This window comes from Lactuca saligna, chromosome 4, assembly GCF_052625555.1.
Source record: "Lactuca saligna cultivar CGN05327 chromosome 4, ASM5262555v1, whole genome shotgun sequence".
NCBI classification, from domain to species: domain Eukaryota; kingdom Viridiplantae; phylum Streptophyta; class Magnoliopsida; order Asterales; family Asteraceae; genus Lactuca; species Lactuca saligna.
In genome coordinates this window covers 94,880,081-94,894,599 of record NC_136420.1, presented here as the reverse complement: position 1 = coordinate 94,894,599, position 14,519 = coordinate 94,880,081, and positions in this window count along the sequence as shown.

Genomic DNA, 14,519 nt, shown 5'->3' with positions numbered 1-14,519 from the left:
GAGCCAGGGATGTTATTGAGCAGTTGAGTTTTTTGTTACTAGATTGGTACGAGATTTGGAACGACTAGAGGCAGACGTGACGAGAAGTTCTTGAGGAGTTCATCAGAGGTTCAGAGTATATGAGGTCGATTCATTTCCGTAAGGGGGATTATCGGGCATTGTGTAGCACTTTCTGGGGGCAGGTGCGATTTTGATGGAGAATATAGTTATGGAATAGTTGTGTGCTATTTGGTGACGGTTCGAACCCTAAGTGGGGGAGAACCGGGTGCCGTATGTAAGAAAGCAGAGATTTGTCAGGAGCAGTTATAAGTGGACTATAGAGATATGCGGTAAGAAATCATGAGACCAGAGATGTCGATGATCGAGGAAAGGGGTCAGAGTGAGTTAATGCGGGAAGTACTTGTTTGAGAAGGATGAATGTCTCCACGATAGGTGTTTATTAGTCAGGAATCTGGTATTGGTCAGTGTTGGGGCAAGTAGATAAAGAATGACTGGGCAGCCAACTCCCGAGTCGGTATGCGTATCCTTGTTTGGGTTTTGAGCGGCGGGAAAAAGGGGTTTCGGAGAATTATCAGCGTATTTCGTAGCGTTAGCGTTTCTTCGTATTGCAGTTGGGAAATTGAATACACCGAAGTTGCAACTTGGGAAAAATGAAGATCTAGTTATGGGGTTCAGAGGGAATGTACTATTGCATCTATATGGTGCTTGGGGCAGGAAACCTGTGGTTGTGGCAGGATCTTGTGATGTTCGCTGGGGGGGTGTTCCGAGGTATCCGGGTATTGATATCTTTATTTCGAAGTTATTCGTGAATCTTGAGTTGAGACGACTTGTGGTATATTAGGTATCTATGGATCTATTGAGAGCCCTTCGAGTATGGGCATCCAGGGAGATTACTTGGGAGAGTGGATCTTCGCAAGGGTGGGCATCTGTTATGACGATTGCCTCCAGAGTCTGTGATGAATATTCGAGACGAGTATGGGTAGCCGCTTATGATATTATGAGGAGCACGAGCTAGTGTAGTCAGAGGGTGTTGTGATACTGCAGGGAGCCGTGGTACTCACTAGTCAGAGGGTGTTGTGATACTGCGGGGAGCCGTAGTACTCACTAGTCAGAGGGTGTTGTGATACTGCGGGGAGCCGTAGTACTCACAAGTCAGAGGGTGTTGTGATACTGCGGGGAGTCGTAGTACTCACTAGTCAGAGGGTGTTGTGATACCGCGGGGAGTCGTAGTGCTCACTAGATGGCAAGAGAGTGTGATGATGGAATGTTCTTCGATCAGTGTATGATGTGGAAGAGTTTTGGGCTTGAGTAGCCCTAGTATTGAGTCTTTGGAGCCTGGATGTTGGACGAGGGGCGAGACTGGGGTCCCCGTCTCTGTCGGGGAATATGGTGAGATGCGCAAGGGATATGCGCAGCAGAAACCAGAGATCAGATTGGAAACGATCCTCGGTTGGATTGTACTTTCTTGCATAAGGAAAAGAGAATTTCGTGACTTGCGTGTCACGGGGCCGGGATAGTGGTCACGCGGAGGAAGTTAGTGGGATGTTTGGATCATGATTTGAGTGACCTTTGGAGGCTCAGTTGTGGAGTCAAAAGCTGACCTAGTGCCCAGTCTCGAAGAGGGATATGAGATGAGCTAGAGCTGATCATGAAGATGTCTGAGGACACCTCAGAGGGAGTGAATGATTCAAACGCTCAAAGACATGCTTCGGGCATATGTATTAGATTTCGGAGGGTGTTGCGGCACGTATTTATCCTTGGTTGAGTTATCCCATTCAACAGCCATCATTAGTGCATTGGTATGCCACCCTTTGTGCTATTGTATGGGAGGAAGTGTTGGACCCTCATTTGCTGGGGAAAGTGTTGATTCGCGGAAGTGAAAGTTGTAATGAGAATGGATGATTTGGAATATGGTGGTCGAACACTGTGTCTGTGACAGTGGTATGGGATGACATCATGATGGGATGTCTGCTGAGGATGCGAAAGGATTCCGCGGGTGTAGAGCCAAGAGTCTCAGGATGGATGCAGGGATGGAGTCTGGGACTCCCAACTTGATTCTAATCAAGGGTTGTGTGCGTAGTGGTGGTTTCTCCTGGGGATGTTAGAGACGTCATCAGTGTGACAAGTTTTCCTAACCCGGGAGTGCAAAGGTTGGTGCGGCATGGGTGTGTGATTGCAAGAAGAGGACTCATGGGAGTTGCTCTGGGATTTAAGAGTGGGTCTTTCCGTCATCACGGATTGGATAGAGAGGGATTCGAATCGGGGATCCGATGATTCATGTCTTCTAACCCTTATGGGTCGAGTGATTGTTTAGATTTGGGGCAGTGATACTTCATGGGTAATTCTCGGATCGTTGTGTGTGGTCATCAGAGGGTGCATCCGGTGCCCGGTTCGAGCAAATGGTCAGCACACCATAAGCAAAGGGAAAGTGTGTTCGAGTTTCGATGGGTATGCCTTGTGAGATCTGGTCCGATTAAGGCCAGGTGGCACGTTGTGGGAGTAATTCTGGAGTTGAGTTGTTGTAGGCTTCGAGGGCTAAGCCTAATTTAAGTGGGGGAGAATTGTAACATCCCGAAATATCAAGAGTAGAGTTGAAGGGCTAAAAGAGTAAATTGGGAAAGAGCGACTCGGCGAGTCCATTGGCGAGTAGAGTCGCGACTTGGTCGTGTGTTAAGTGGCCGACTCGGCGAGTCAGTGTATTGGACTCGGCGAGTAGGCGCTGAGTGGAGAAAACCCTAATTCTCGGGATTCAGCCTTATATAATGATCATTATGTCTTCCTCCCAGCCTCTTTATCACCCCTTGAGCCCTAGAAAACCCTAAATCGCGGAGAAGCACCGTTGTTGAGTGGATTGGAGCTTAGAGAAGTAATGGTTGAAGGAATTTTGGGAAGATTGAAGGCTTGGAGCAAGGGGCTTTGCTTGGATTCGAATTGCATTGCAGTTGGGGCATCACTTAGAGGTAATATCTCGTTTTTGACCTGTTGTTATGTTGTTTCTTCATTTTGGGGTTTATGAGAAATTGTCTATGGATGAAATGGGAAGTCTAGAGGTTAGATCTGAGGTTGCTACCTCAGATCTGGAAGGGAGAAGAATCAGAGAGCATGAAAGTCCCTGTGTTGGAGTGTTTAGTGAAGCTTGCATGTCCCAAACCCTAGCCCCAATGTGCAAACGGCTTAGATCTCTTTGGATTCACGTAAAGTTGGCCACTTTACGTGATGGATGAGTGGTAGGAGGCTAGATCTATGTCTTGGAGCAGTTGCATGGCCTGGAATGCTTCGGAATGTATTCAGACCGGCGGTACTCGGCGAGTCACATGGGTGGACTCGACGAGTTGGATGAAGATGGCCTGGAACTCGGCGAGTTGTATGAACAACTCGGTGAGTAGGTTGAAGATAGCCGTAGAGTCGGCGAGTCTGTTCTTGGACTCGACGAGTCTTGTCGAAGAGTCCCAAATATTTCCTGGTTGAGTCGAGAATCGGTGAGTCAAGGGATGACTCGGTGAGTTGGGTGTGAGTGGACTCAGAGTTGTGGGACTCGGCGAGTCTCGGGGTGACTCGGCGAGTTGAGTCGCGGATTGGGGAAGTTCTGATTATGGGAACTCGACGAGTCACAGGGTTGACTCGGCGAGTAGAGTCAGTCGGGGGTTGACCTAGACTGAGGAATTTGATTTCGACCAAGGGTTGGCCGTTGACTTTTAGGGTTTGGACAGCGATGTGGCCTTTGGGCCAAGAGAGAGGTAAAATAGTCTTTTACCCATAAGAGGGTGTTATGAGAGGATTTATTCTAGCCTCGAGAGTTACATTCATGAGAATATTTGCCTTACGTGTTAGGCGGTGGCGAGTTCGAGATTCAAGTGTGGGGATATCTGCTTTCTGCTTGCCAGGTGAGTCTTCTCACTATACTTTACCTTGAGTAGGTAACCAAAGTCATGTGATCAGAGTATTTGTATGCTATTTGTATGTGATGTGTTGTACTGCATTATTTCTATGTGACTTATGTTGTGCATGTTTATAGAGTTGGAACCGGAAGGTTCCCAGAGTTAGAACCTGAGGGTTCACGGAGTTTGGGTGCACGGACCCATAGAGTTATAGCCTCGAGTGGCTAATATGTGTTATGTGTGGTATTTTGGGGAACTCACTAAGCTTCGTGCTTACAGTGTTTGTGTGATGTTTTTTTTCAGGTTTCTTTCAGTATCACGGGACGGCACCGGCTTGATTGTACACACCAGAGAAAGAGTCATATTTTGGAGGATCCTGGTTTTCTATGCAAGTGAAAATGGAATCATGTTTTGTAAATCGACTATGAATGAGATTTTAAACAACTGTTTCTAAGATTAAAATGATTATTTTAGATGAAAATTTTGTCTTGAAATTTACGGTGTTACACCTGTAGCCACTCGTGCATGCTAATTATTCATAACACTTGATCATATATACAGTCGAATATTTGATACTACCCTAAGCCCACAACCAAACAAGGAATAGGAAATAAGTCTAAACCAAACATTCCCAGGCTATAAAATCTTAGTTATGCACTGATGGGTTTTAAGCACTCTAACAACCTTAAGGTGCACATACAACCCATGATGCTTTGGATCTAAGTTTTCTCTAATTATACATGCAATTTGTTTTCCAAAGCATTAATCCTAACTAGCATACAAAACATAGGTAATTGAACAACAAAAACTAGTTAGATTACTTACCTCTTGTTGTAGCTAGTTAACTTGAACCTTTATGAGCCTAGCACCCCAAATGTGATGCCTCAAATGCTTCACAAAACACCACCAACAATAGAGGACTTGAGAGAAATGACTATCTAACACAAAATCGTCTATGACTCTTCCAAGGAACACATGGAGGCCGATTTTGGAGGCTAAGGGGCTTCTTTTATAGTGTGGTAAAACCCTAATGCACCATGACCTTTCATATTACTTAGGATCCATGGGTTAAACCTCCATGGACTATCCATGAACTACCATATTGGTTTAGCCCAAACCATAGGCCCACACTATAAGAAACATTGATTTACCAAATCAATCCCCGTTCATTTAACTAGTCTCTTTTGATCACTAAATTAATTCCAAGTTAATTCTTTATCAGTACTAATTAAATAATATGATTTCTTATTAATATATTAGAACTTATAATATATTAATAAATCATAAATAACCTCTTCTCAAAAGTCCATCCTTTCAATTTGTTCCGGTGAAATGCAACCCAAATGGACCATGTTATTTTCAAGTCAAGTACATACCAATTATAGTTATGGACTTACACACCTTATCCAACAGTCTCCCACTTGGATAAGTCTAATAACTATAGTTGCAAGTACGACTTCAGGAACCGACTAGCAATCGTAGCTCTTAAAAGCCTTTATCGAACTGTAACATTCCATTTAGATAAGGGATCATATAATCCTTTGTTCTCAAGATATCATCCGGAAAAATATATGGAACATAGTCATTCTTATTATCTAGCATTTGTTTCCCGATTTCCGATTTGTTTGACATAGAACTTAATCGAACACATCAATTGAGTTCTGACCAGGACCGAAACATAAGTAAATACAAAATCATTGAGGGGCCCAAGATATCACTTTTAATCCTCCAAGGACTAAATGGAACAGATAAACTTCGACTTGTATGCTTGTACTAACTACTTGTTGAATTGTACATAATAGCATGTTTTATAGCATCAAGTTACTGATGCGGTTTCACACTATCAATGAACAATCAGCTCATAGTCAATAACTCATATCTCTTGGTTTGAAGACTATATGATATTATCATCTCACAATCACTTGTGATAAATTCCATGAAGTGATTCATGTGAGCGTGGATTTAATCCAATACTCAGACCTTATGAGCACTCATGAATGTTGTAGCAATTCTTTGTTATGTCTAAACAATTCAAACATCTACAAGCCAGATTCATGACAGTCTTGCCTCAATACCTACTTCCAAAGTATGATCAACTATGGATAGTTTGAATAATTTAATTACTCTTGAAGTCAAAACATGAAAAGTGAAACAATAGTAAATAATTGACACAAGGCAGTAACTTTAATTATAAATAAAACACCTTTTATTTAATCATCAAATGTCAATTACAGTTTATCTATTACAAGTTTCAAAAACTATCTAATCATTAAAACTAATATCGTCTTTCAGCCCGATGTGCCTCGCATTTTGTAAGTGCTTAACCCTGCTCAGTCCCTTCGTGAGGAGATCGGACAGGTTCACCTCTGACGATACCCTTTTTGCTACGAGGAGTCCTTCTTCTATCCGGTGTCTTATGAAGCGATATTGTCTATCGATGTGTCAGGATCTGCCATGATCCCTTGGTTCCTTGGCTAAGGCAATCGCACTATCGCTATCACAGAAAATCACCATAGGCTCCTTTATAGTTGGTACAACTCCAAGGGGTCTGATGATGTTCTTCAGCCATATCACCTCCTTCACCGCTTCGATTGTTGTTATGTACTCTTATTCGCACGTTGAATCAGCTACAGTCTCCTGCTTGGAACTTTTCTAAGTGATTGCTCCTCAATTTAGGGTAAATACCCAGCCCGACTGAGAGCGGAAATTATCTTTGTCGGTCTGAAAGCTGGCGTCACTAAACTCTTCCACTCTCAAGTCATCACTCCTACCAAGGGTAAGGACCCAGTCCTTAGTCCTCCGCAGGTACTTAAGAATGTTCTTTACCACAGTCCAGTGACCTTTACCAGGATTCCCTTGATATCTGCTGACCATGCTTAAATCAAAGGCCACATCAGGACGAGTATAATTCATAGCATACACGATCGAGCCAACAGCGGAAGCATATGTTACTCGACTCATCTCAGCTATCTCAGCCTCTCTACTCGGACTCTAATACTTACTCAGTTTGGCATTGCTTTGGATCGGTAAGTCACCTTTCTTAGAATCCATCATGTTGAACCTTTACAACACCTTTTCCAAGTAGATACTTTAACAAAGTCCAACTAGTCTCTTAATCATGTCTCTCAATATCCTTATCCCAAGAATATAGGCAGCTTCTTCGAGGTCCTTCATAGCGAAACACTTCCCAAGCCAGGACTTAACCTCCTGCAAGGTTAGGATGTCATTTCCTATGAGAAGTATTTCATCCAAATACAACACCGGAAAGCTAACTATACTCCTACTAGCCTTGACATACACACGAGACTCATCCTCGCTTCTCGAAAAACCAAACTCTTTGACTTTCTCATCGAAACAAATATTCCATCTGTGAGATGCTTGTTTCAATCCATAAATGGATTTCTCAAGCTTACACACTCTATTAGGGTACTTTGCATTAACAAAACCCTCTGGTTGACTCATGTAAACATCCTCAGCCAACTTTCCATTAAGGAAAGCGGTTTTGACATCCATTTTCCATATTTCATAATCATGAAATGCAGCTATGGCTAGCATAAACCTAATAGACTTAATCTTCACAACTTGTGAGAAGGTCTCATCATAGTCAACTCCCAAAGCTTGAGTAAATCCCTTCACAACTAGTCAGGCCTTATATGTGTGTACCTTCCCATCCATGTCAGTCTTCTTCTTGAAGATCCATTTGCACCCGACTGTCTTACGACCCGGTACATTGTCAAACAAGTTCCAAACTTGATTATCATACATGGAATGAATCTCGCTGTCCATCGCCTCTTTCCATTTAGTAGACTTAGGGTCTGCCATGGCTTCCTTGTAGTTGTTAGGTTATCCTGGTTTACCATTATGCTATCACTGATAAATGTATCATCTTCTACAGTAATATGGAAACCATATAACTCAGGTGGAACTCTAACTCTACTAAAACGCCTCAGAGGTATGGACTCGTCAACCGACTCAATAGGAGTTTCCTCCTCAGGTTGATCGCTAGTGTTTGAGGTTCCTTCTCTACTTGACTCATGAAGCTCTTCAAGGTTAATTTTCCTCCCACTGTCCCCTTGGCATATGAGCTCTCTCTCACAAAATACTCCTCTCCTCGCAACAAAGACAACATTGTCAGTCGGTCTGTAGAAGAAATATCCAAAGGACTTTTGTGGGCAGCCAATGAAAATACAACGCTCACTGCGAGGTTCGAGCTTATCGTGAGTCTCACATCTTACGAAAGCCTCGCAACCCCAAACCTTGATGTGTTCTAACGAGGGAACTTTCCCTATCGATATCTCATGAGGTGTTTTGGCAACCTTCTTAGTTGGGACTAGAGTAAGGATATGGGCGACAGTCTCTAAGGCATACCCCCAGAATCAGATAGGTAATGAAGCTCGACTCATCATGGAACAAACCATGTCCAGCAAGGTTCGATTGCGCCTATCAGGCACACCATTAAGTTATGGTGTCCTAGGTGGAGTCAATTGTGGAACAATTCCACATTCCTTAAGATAGTCAAGAAACTCGATACTAGGATACTTACCACCTCGATTGGATCGGAGCATCTTTATCTTCCTGCCCAGTTGATTCTCCACTTCTTGTTTAAACTCTTTCAAGTTTTCAAAGGTTTCTGACTTATGCTTGACTAAATAGACATAACCATATCTACTGTAATCATCAGTAAAAGTCACATAGAAGCGCTTGGCATTCCTCTTGGCAGTTCTGAAGGGCCCACACACATCGGTGTCTATGAGATCCAACAAACCTTCACCCCTTTCACAAGTACCAATGAAGTGTGACTTAGTTATTTTTCCAAGCAAACAAGATTCGCAAGTTTCATCCGACTTTAAGTCGAATGACTCCAAAACTCCAGCCTTTTAGATTTGGCATATGCGCTTCTTGTTGACATGTACAAGACGACAATGCAACAAGGATGCCTTATCCAAACTATTGGAAGAATCAATATGCAACACATTGTTTCCTAATTTTTCTACAACCATCATAGTTTCATATACACCATTACAAGGTAATGCTTTAAAATAAAATACACCACTATAAAATGCATTAATAGCACCAATTTCATTATCAAATGAAAAACTAAAACCTTGTTTATACAAACCATGGAAGGAAATAATATTTCTCGCCATATCAGGCGAGTAACAACAATTATTCAAATCTATTTCTAACCCACTACTAAGAAACAAAGAGTAAACTCCAATCTTTATGACAGGTGAGACTTTCCTATTCCCCAAGATCGAGTTTATCTTCCCATGCTCCACATCCTTACTTCTTTTTAGGCCCTGCATATCAGAACAAATGTGAAATCCACAACCTATATCAAGGACCCAAGAATTAGCATGTGGTGAGTTTCTAGATAGAATAATGTAAATACCTGCATTGGTGGGTTTAACCTTCCCATCCTTAACATCTTGCAAGTACTTTGGGTAGCTTCGCTTCCAGTGCCCCTTTTCATGACAATAGAAGCACTCTTCTTATTTTGGGTTGGTTGATGGAGTAGCAAAACCACCTTTAGATCCATTGAGACTACTTTCAGCAGTACTCAAAAGTCCTTGAAGTGATAAGTCATGCGAAACTAATCATAACAGGGAGGCAAAGAGTGTAGAATGATATCTATGGCCAACTCTTCATCAAAGTTGACATTCAACTTTAGCAGGAGTTCCACAAACCTTTGCATTTTCAGCAAGTGGGTCGTAATGGACTCTCCATCTTTCATCTTAGTTGTTATCATGTAAGAGATGATTTCATACCTCACTTGACGAGCACTCTAATGGTATCTTTCCATCAGGTCTTGGTGCATCTCAAAAGGGTAGAAGTCCCCATAGGACTTTTAGATTTCAGTTGTCATAGTAGCCAACATGATACAAGATACCTTGGTGGGATCCTTCTCATGAGTCCTAAAATTAACGATATCCTCAGGAGTAGCAGAACACTCATCGATTTCCTTAAGCTCCTTGTCTAGGACATATTCCTTGTCCTTATAGCCAGTGACCATCCTTATATTCGTAATCCAGTCATTGAAGTTAGTGCCATCAAAGATGACTCTCCCACACAAGTTCATGAGAGAGAAGGAGTCAGTCGGTTTTAAGCCAGAAGCAGTGTTGGAAGACATCTGAAAAAGAAAGACCATATTTAGATTAGATAATAATCGTTAATAAAACACCCAAAATGAAATATTAAGGCTAGGACCCAACACAATACTTTACAATTTGGAAGAGGGATGCCATAATCCAACTTGCAAAATATTTGAAGGTATGTAAATGACGATTTTACCAATTTCCACCATGGAAAATGAAATGGATTATTAAGTTTTAATTGGATTGAAATTCCTAGATTATTTTGAGATTCATTGAACTTTTCAATGACATGTTTAAATCTCAATTATCCCTTCAAGTTTGTAACTGGGATACTGAGGATCACAAACAAGATGTGAATAACCATGCAAATTTACTTGGTACACTTGATGTCATTTATCACCTAATCGATGCGTTGGTTAACCACACATGCTCCATCGATCCATGATACACATCAAGCGACCCTTTACCATCGTTACTAGTCCAAGTTAATGTGTCGATTAACCACACACGCTCTATTAACGACTTGCAAGGTGCAAAGTGCAATTTCATGGATTAGCATCAATTTCACATTTTCCTAAAGTAACTAAGACTAGGGATTTAATAAAACATTTAGTTACTTTATAATTATCATTATACTTTTAACGAGAATTAATTTCCAATCCTACCGGTTCGGCTAACGAACCTCCACCATTTAAGGAAGCAGTGGGTGAGAGTGGACACTCATTAAACCACCATTTTATAGGCAGTAACCTTATCCCCCCCCCCCCCCTCTTATAGACCAGCTTCGTGAATGAGGCTTACTAACGGTAAGACTAACTTGTCTTATATATATATATATATATATATATATATATATATATATATATATATATATATATATAATTATTAAACTTTTAATATTATAATAGTATAAGGGTTGAATTTTAAACTTTTAAAATTCTAGGGTTTGGAATTAAAGTATTCATAAGTGTGACTTTACAAATTCCAAAACTTGAGGGTAGGTTTTGAAACTCATCAAAACTTTTCATTTCCATAACTGATGAGTTTAATGACTTTTAAAAAATGAGACTTTTCATTTTCTATAACCAATGAGTTTAATGACTCTTTTAAAAGTGAGATTTTTCATTTTCCATAATTTGAGGACAAGTTATGGAGTTCATCATTAAGATCAATTATTTTACTAAAAAAATTATCAAATAATTTATCCATAATCTTGTTAAACTCATAAGCCAAGATAACTCACATCAACAATTTCTATACAAATTAGCTTATCTTATAAACTTGAAATTTTGACAATTATCTTTTAATTGGATTAGGATGATCATTACCATATCATAAAAACAAATTTAACGATTCAAAATAATTTGTGGTAATGATCCTAATCCAATTCTATCCAAAAAAAAACTCGAAATTTTGCACACAGGAGCACCAACTCGGCGAGTGCATGAGTTGGACTCATCGAGTTGCTCTTTTACAAAGTGGATCCATCAATTCAGTTCATTTACTCGGCGAGTTCACCTGTCAGAGTGTAGAAAATCAATTTTTTCAGCTTTGAAAACAAGTGAGCATAAAAAATAATAGAAAATAATTCTAGTCTCTGATACCACTAATGGGTTTTAAGCACTCTAGAAACCTTAAGGTGCACATACAATCCTAGATTCTTTCATTTTCCATAATTTGAGGACAAGTTATGGAGTTCATCATTAAGATCAATTATTTTACTAAAAAAGTTATCAAATAATATATCCATAATCTTGTTAAACTCATAATCCAAGATAACTCACATCAACAATTTCTATACAAATTAGCTTATCTTATAAACTTGAAATTTTGACAATTATCTTTTAATTGGATTAGGATAATCATTACCATATCATAAAAATAGATTTAATGATTCAAAACAATTTGTGGTAATGATCCTAATCCAATTCTGTCCAAAAAAAAGACTCGAAATTTTTCACACAGGAGCACCAACTCGACGAGTGCATGAGTTGGACTCGTCGAGTTGCTCTTTTACAGAGTGGACCCATCAATTCAGTTCATGTACTCGGCGAGTTCACCTGTCAGAGTGTAGAAAATCAATTTTTTCAGCTTTGAAAACAAGTGAGCATCAAATATAATAGAAAATAATTCTAGGCTCTGATACCACTAATGGGTTTTAATCACTCTAGAAACCTTAAGGTGCACATACAATCCTAGATGCTTTGGATCTAAGTTTCTCTAATTATACATGCAATTTGTTTTCCAAAGCATTTATCCTAACTAGCATACAAAACATTGGTAATTGAACAACAAAAACTAGTTAGATTATTTACCTCTTGCTGTAGCTTGTTAACTTAAACCTTTAAGAGCCTAGCACCCAAAATGTGATGCCTCAAATGCTTCACAAAACACCACCAACAATGGAGTACTTGAGAAAATGACTATCTAACACAAAGTTGGCTATGACTCTTCCAAAGAACACATGGAGGCCGATTTTGGAGGCTAAGGGGCTTCTTTTATAGTGTGGAAAAACCCTAATGCACCATGACCTTTCATATTACTTAGGATCCATGGGTTAAATCTCCATGGACTATCCATGGACTATTTTATTGGTTTAGCCCATCCTAAATAACCATAGGCCCACACTATAAGAATCATTGATTTACCAAATCCATCTCGTACATTTAATTAGTCTCTTTTGATCACTAAATTAATTCCAAATTAATTCTTGATCAATACTAATTAAAGAATATGATTTCATATTAATATATTAGAACTTATAATATATTAATAAATCATAAATAACCTCTTCTTAAAATTCAATCCTTTCAATTTGTTCCGGTGAAATGCAGCCCAAATGGACCATGCTATTTTCGAGTCAAGTACATACCAATTATAGTTATGGACTTAGACACCTTATCCAACATACACAACTATGATGCATACACTAAGCAAATACTGTAATGATGTCAATTTCATCTAGCAAATAAGAAGTTCTCCTAGGCTAACATGCATATACGTCAAGCAATTCTATCATGCAATTCCTGAAGATCCCTAGTCTATCACTAGAATGTTGTTCTATCATAAACATCATAATCCATAACAATGTGGGCAACTTGGGTATACTTTTCTTTCTCCTGTTGATCGTATACATTGCATTCTTCATTGGTTACTTTTGAAAAAAAAAATGAAAACCATTTGAAAACTTCCGTAGTTCCTTAGTTGAGTCTGGATTCACACAAATGTTCATCCAGTTCTCTCAAACCAAGGCTCTGACACCAACTTGTAACAACCCAAAAATCAGAGTAAAATATTCATTTTTTTAAAACAACCTAATGACCATAATTGTTACAAACATTGTTTAAAAAGTGATAACCGATAATAGAATATCCCAAAATCCAAATAACATAAAATCCGAAGGATGTCCACGATTATGCATTCGTCGTGCCACGATAATCAGAAGTAGCTGAAATAATAAACTAAAACTGTAAGTCAAAGCTTTATGAGTTCCCCTAAAGTACCACCAGACAAACATATAACCAACAGATATTGGGTCCACAACCTCTAGGTTAGTTACTCCTTGCCCACAACCTTCTGGTTGGAATTCCCGGGCCCACAACCTTTTGGTTGGATTTCTTAATACATGATGGGTCCAAAACCTTCTGGTTGTATTACTCCTAGCCTACAAACTTCTGGTTGGAATTCCCCTATTTTTTTACTAACTACACAAAGTAGTATAGTCTGAACCACTCTATACCATGTCAACATATACAAAACAAATAAAATATATCCATCAACAAATAATCATATAACCAATAAATAGACAAATAGTCAAATCTACATATCATTATAACATAACAACATCCTCTAAACCAGGATACATAACTTAAGGGGCCGACATTGGTGCCTTCGATCTATAAATAGAGTGAGGAAAAACTCACCTCTCGGTCTGAAAAGATTGATGAACTAGACACTCATCTCTACCGGTTACCTATTCATTGGAACATGACCAAACTTAACTTATAATCAAAATACCCAAAATACCCCTAGGTCAAACTTGGACAAATCCTGGTCAAAGTCAAAAAGTCAACTGAGTCAACTCAACTGAGTACGCCCAGTGTACTCAGCATGTACGCTTAGTGTACTCGAGTCTTGACTAGAAACAAGGTCATTGACCTCGTACGCGCAACGTACATGGGGTATGCCCAATGTATAGAGCTGCTTATTTCCCTTCTTAACTCATTAAGACATCCTAGCTTAGGCATGGAAGAAAACTAAGGCCCAAGATTAGATTTTATGCTTCTAAACTCTCCAAAACGTCTGAAAGGACAGCTTATATGAATTAAAGTAACCTATACTCATAATACCAAGCTTATGGGACCAAAAGAATACAAATCCATGGCTAAACAAGATCTAAGTAAAATTTCATCAAGATCAAAGCTTTATACCTCCAAATGGTGTCAAATGATGATATGATTGTGGATCCACAGTGCTCTACTCTTTTAAGATGGTTTCCTCTTCCTTCTTCCTCCTTCAAGAACACCAAAATGCACACATAAGGTCA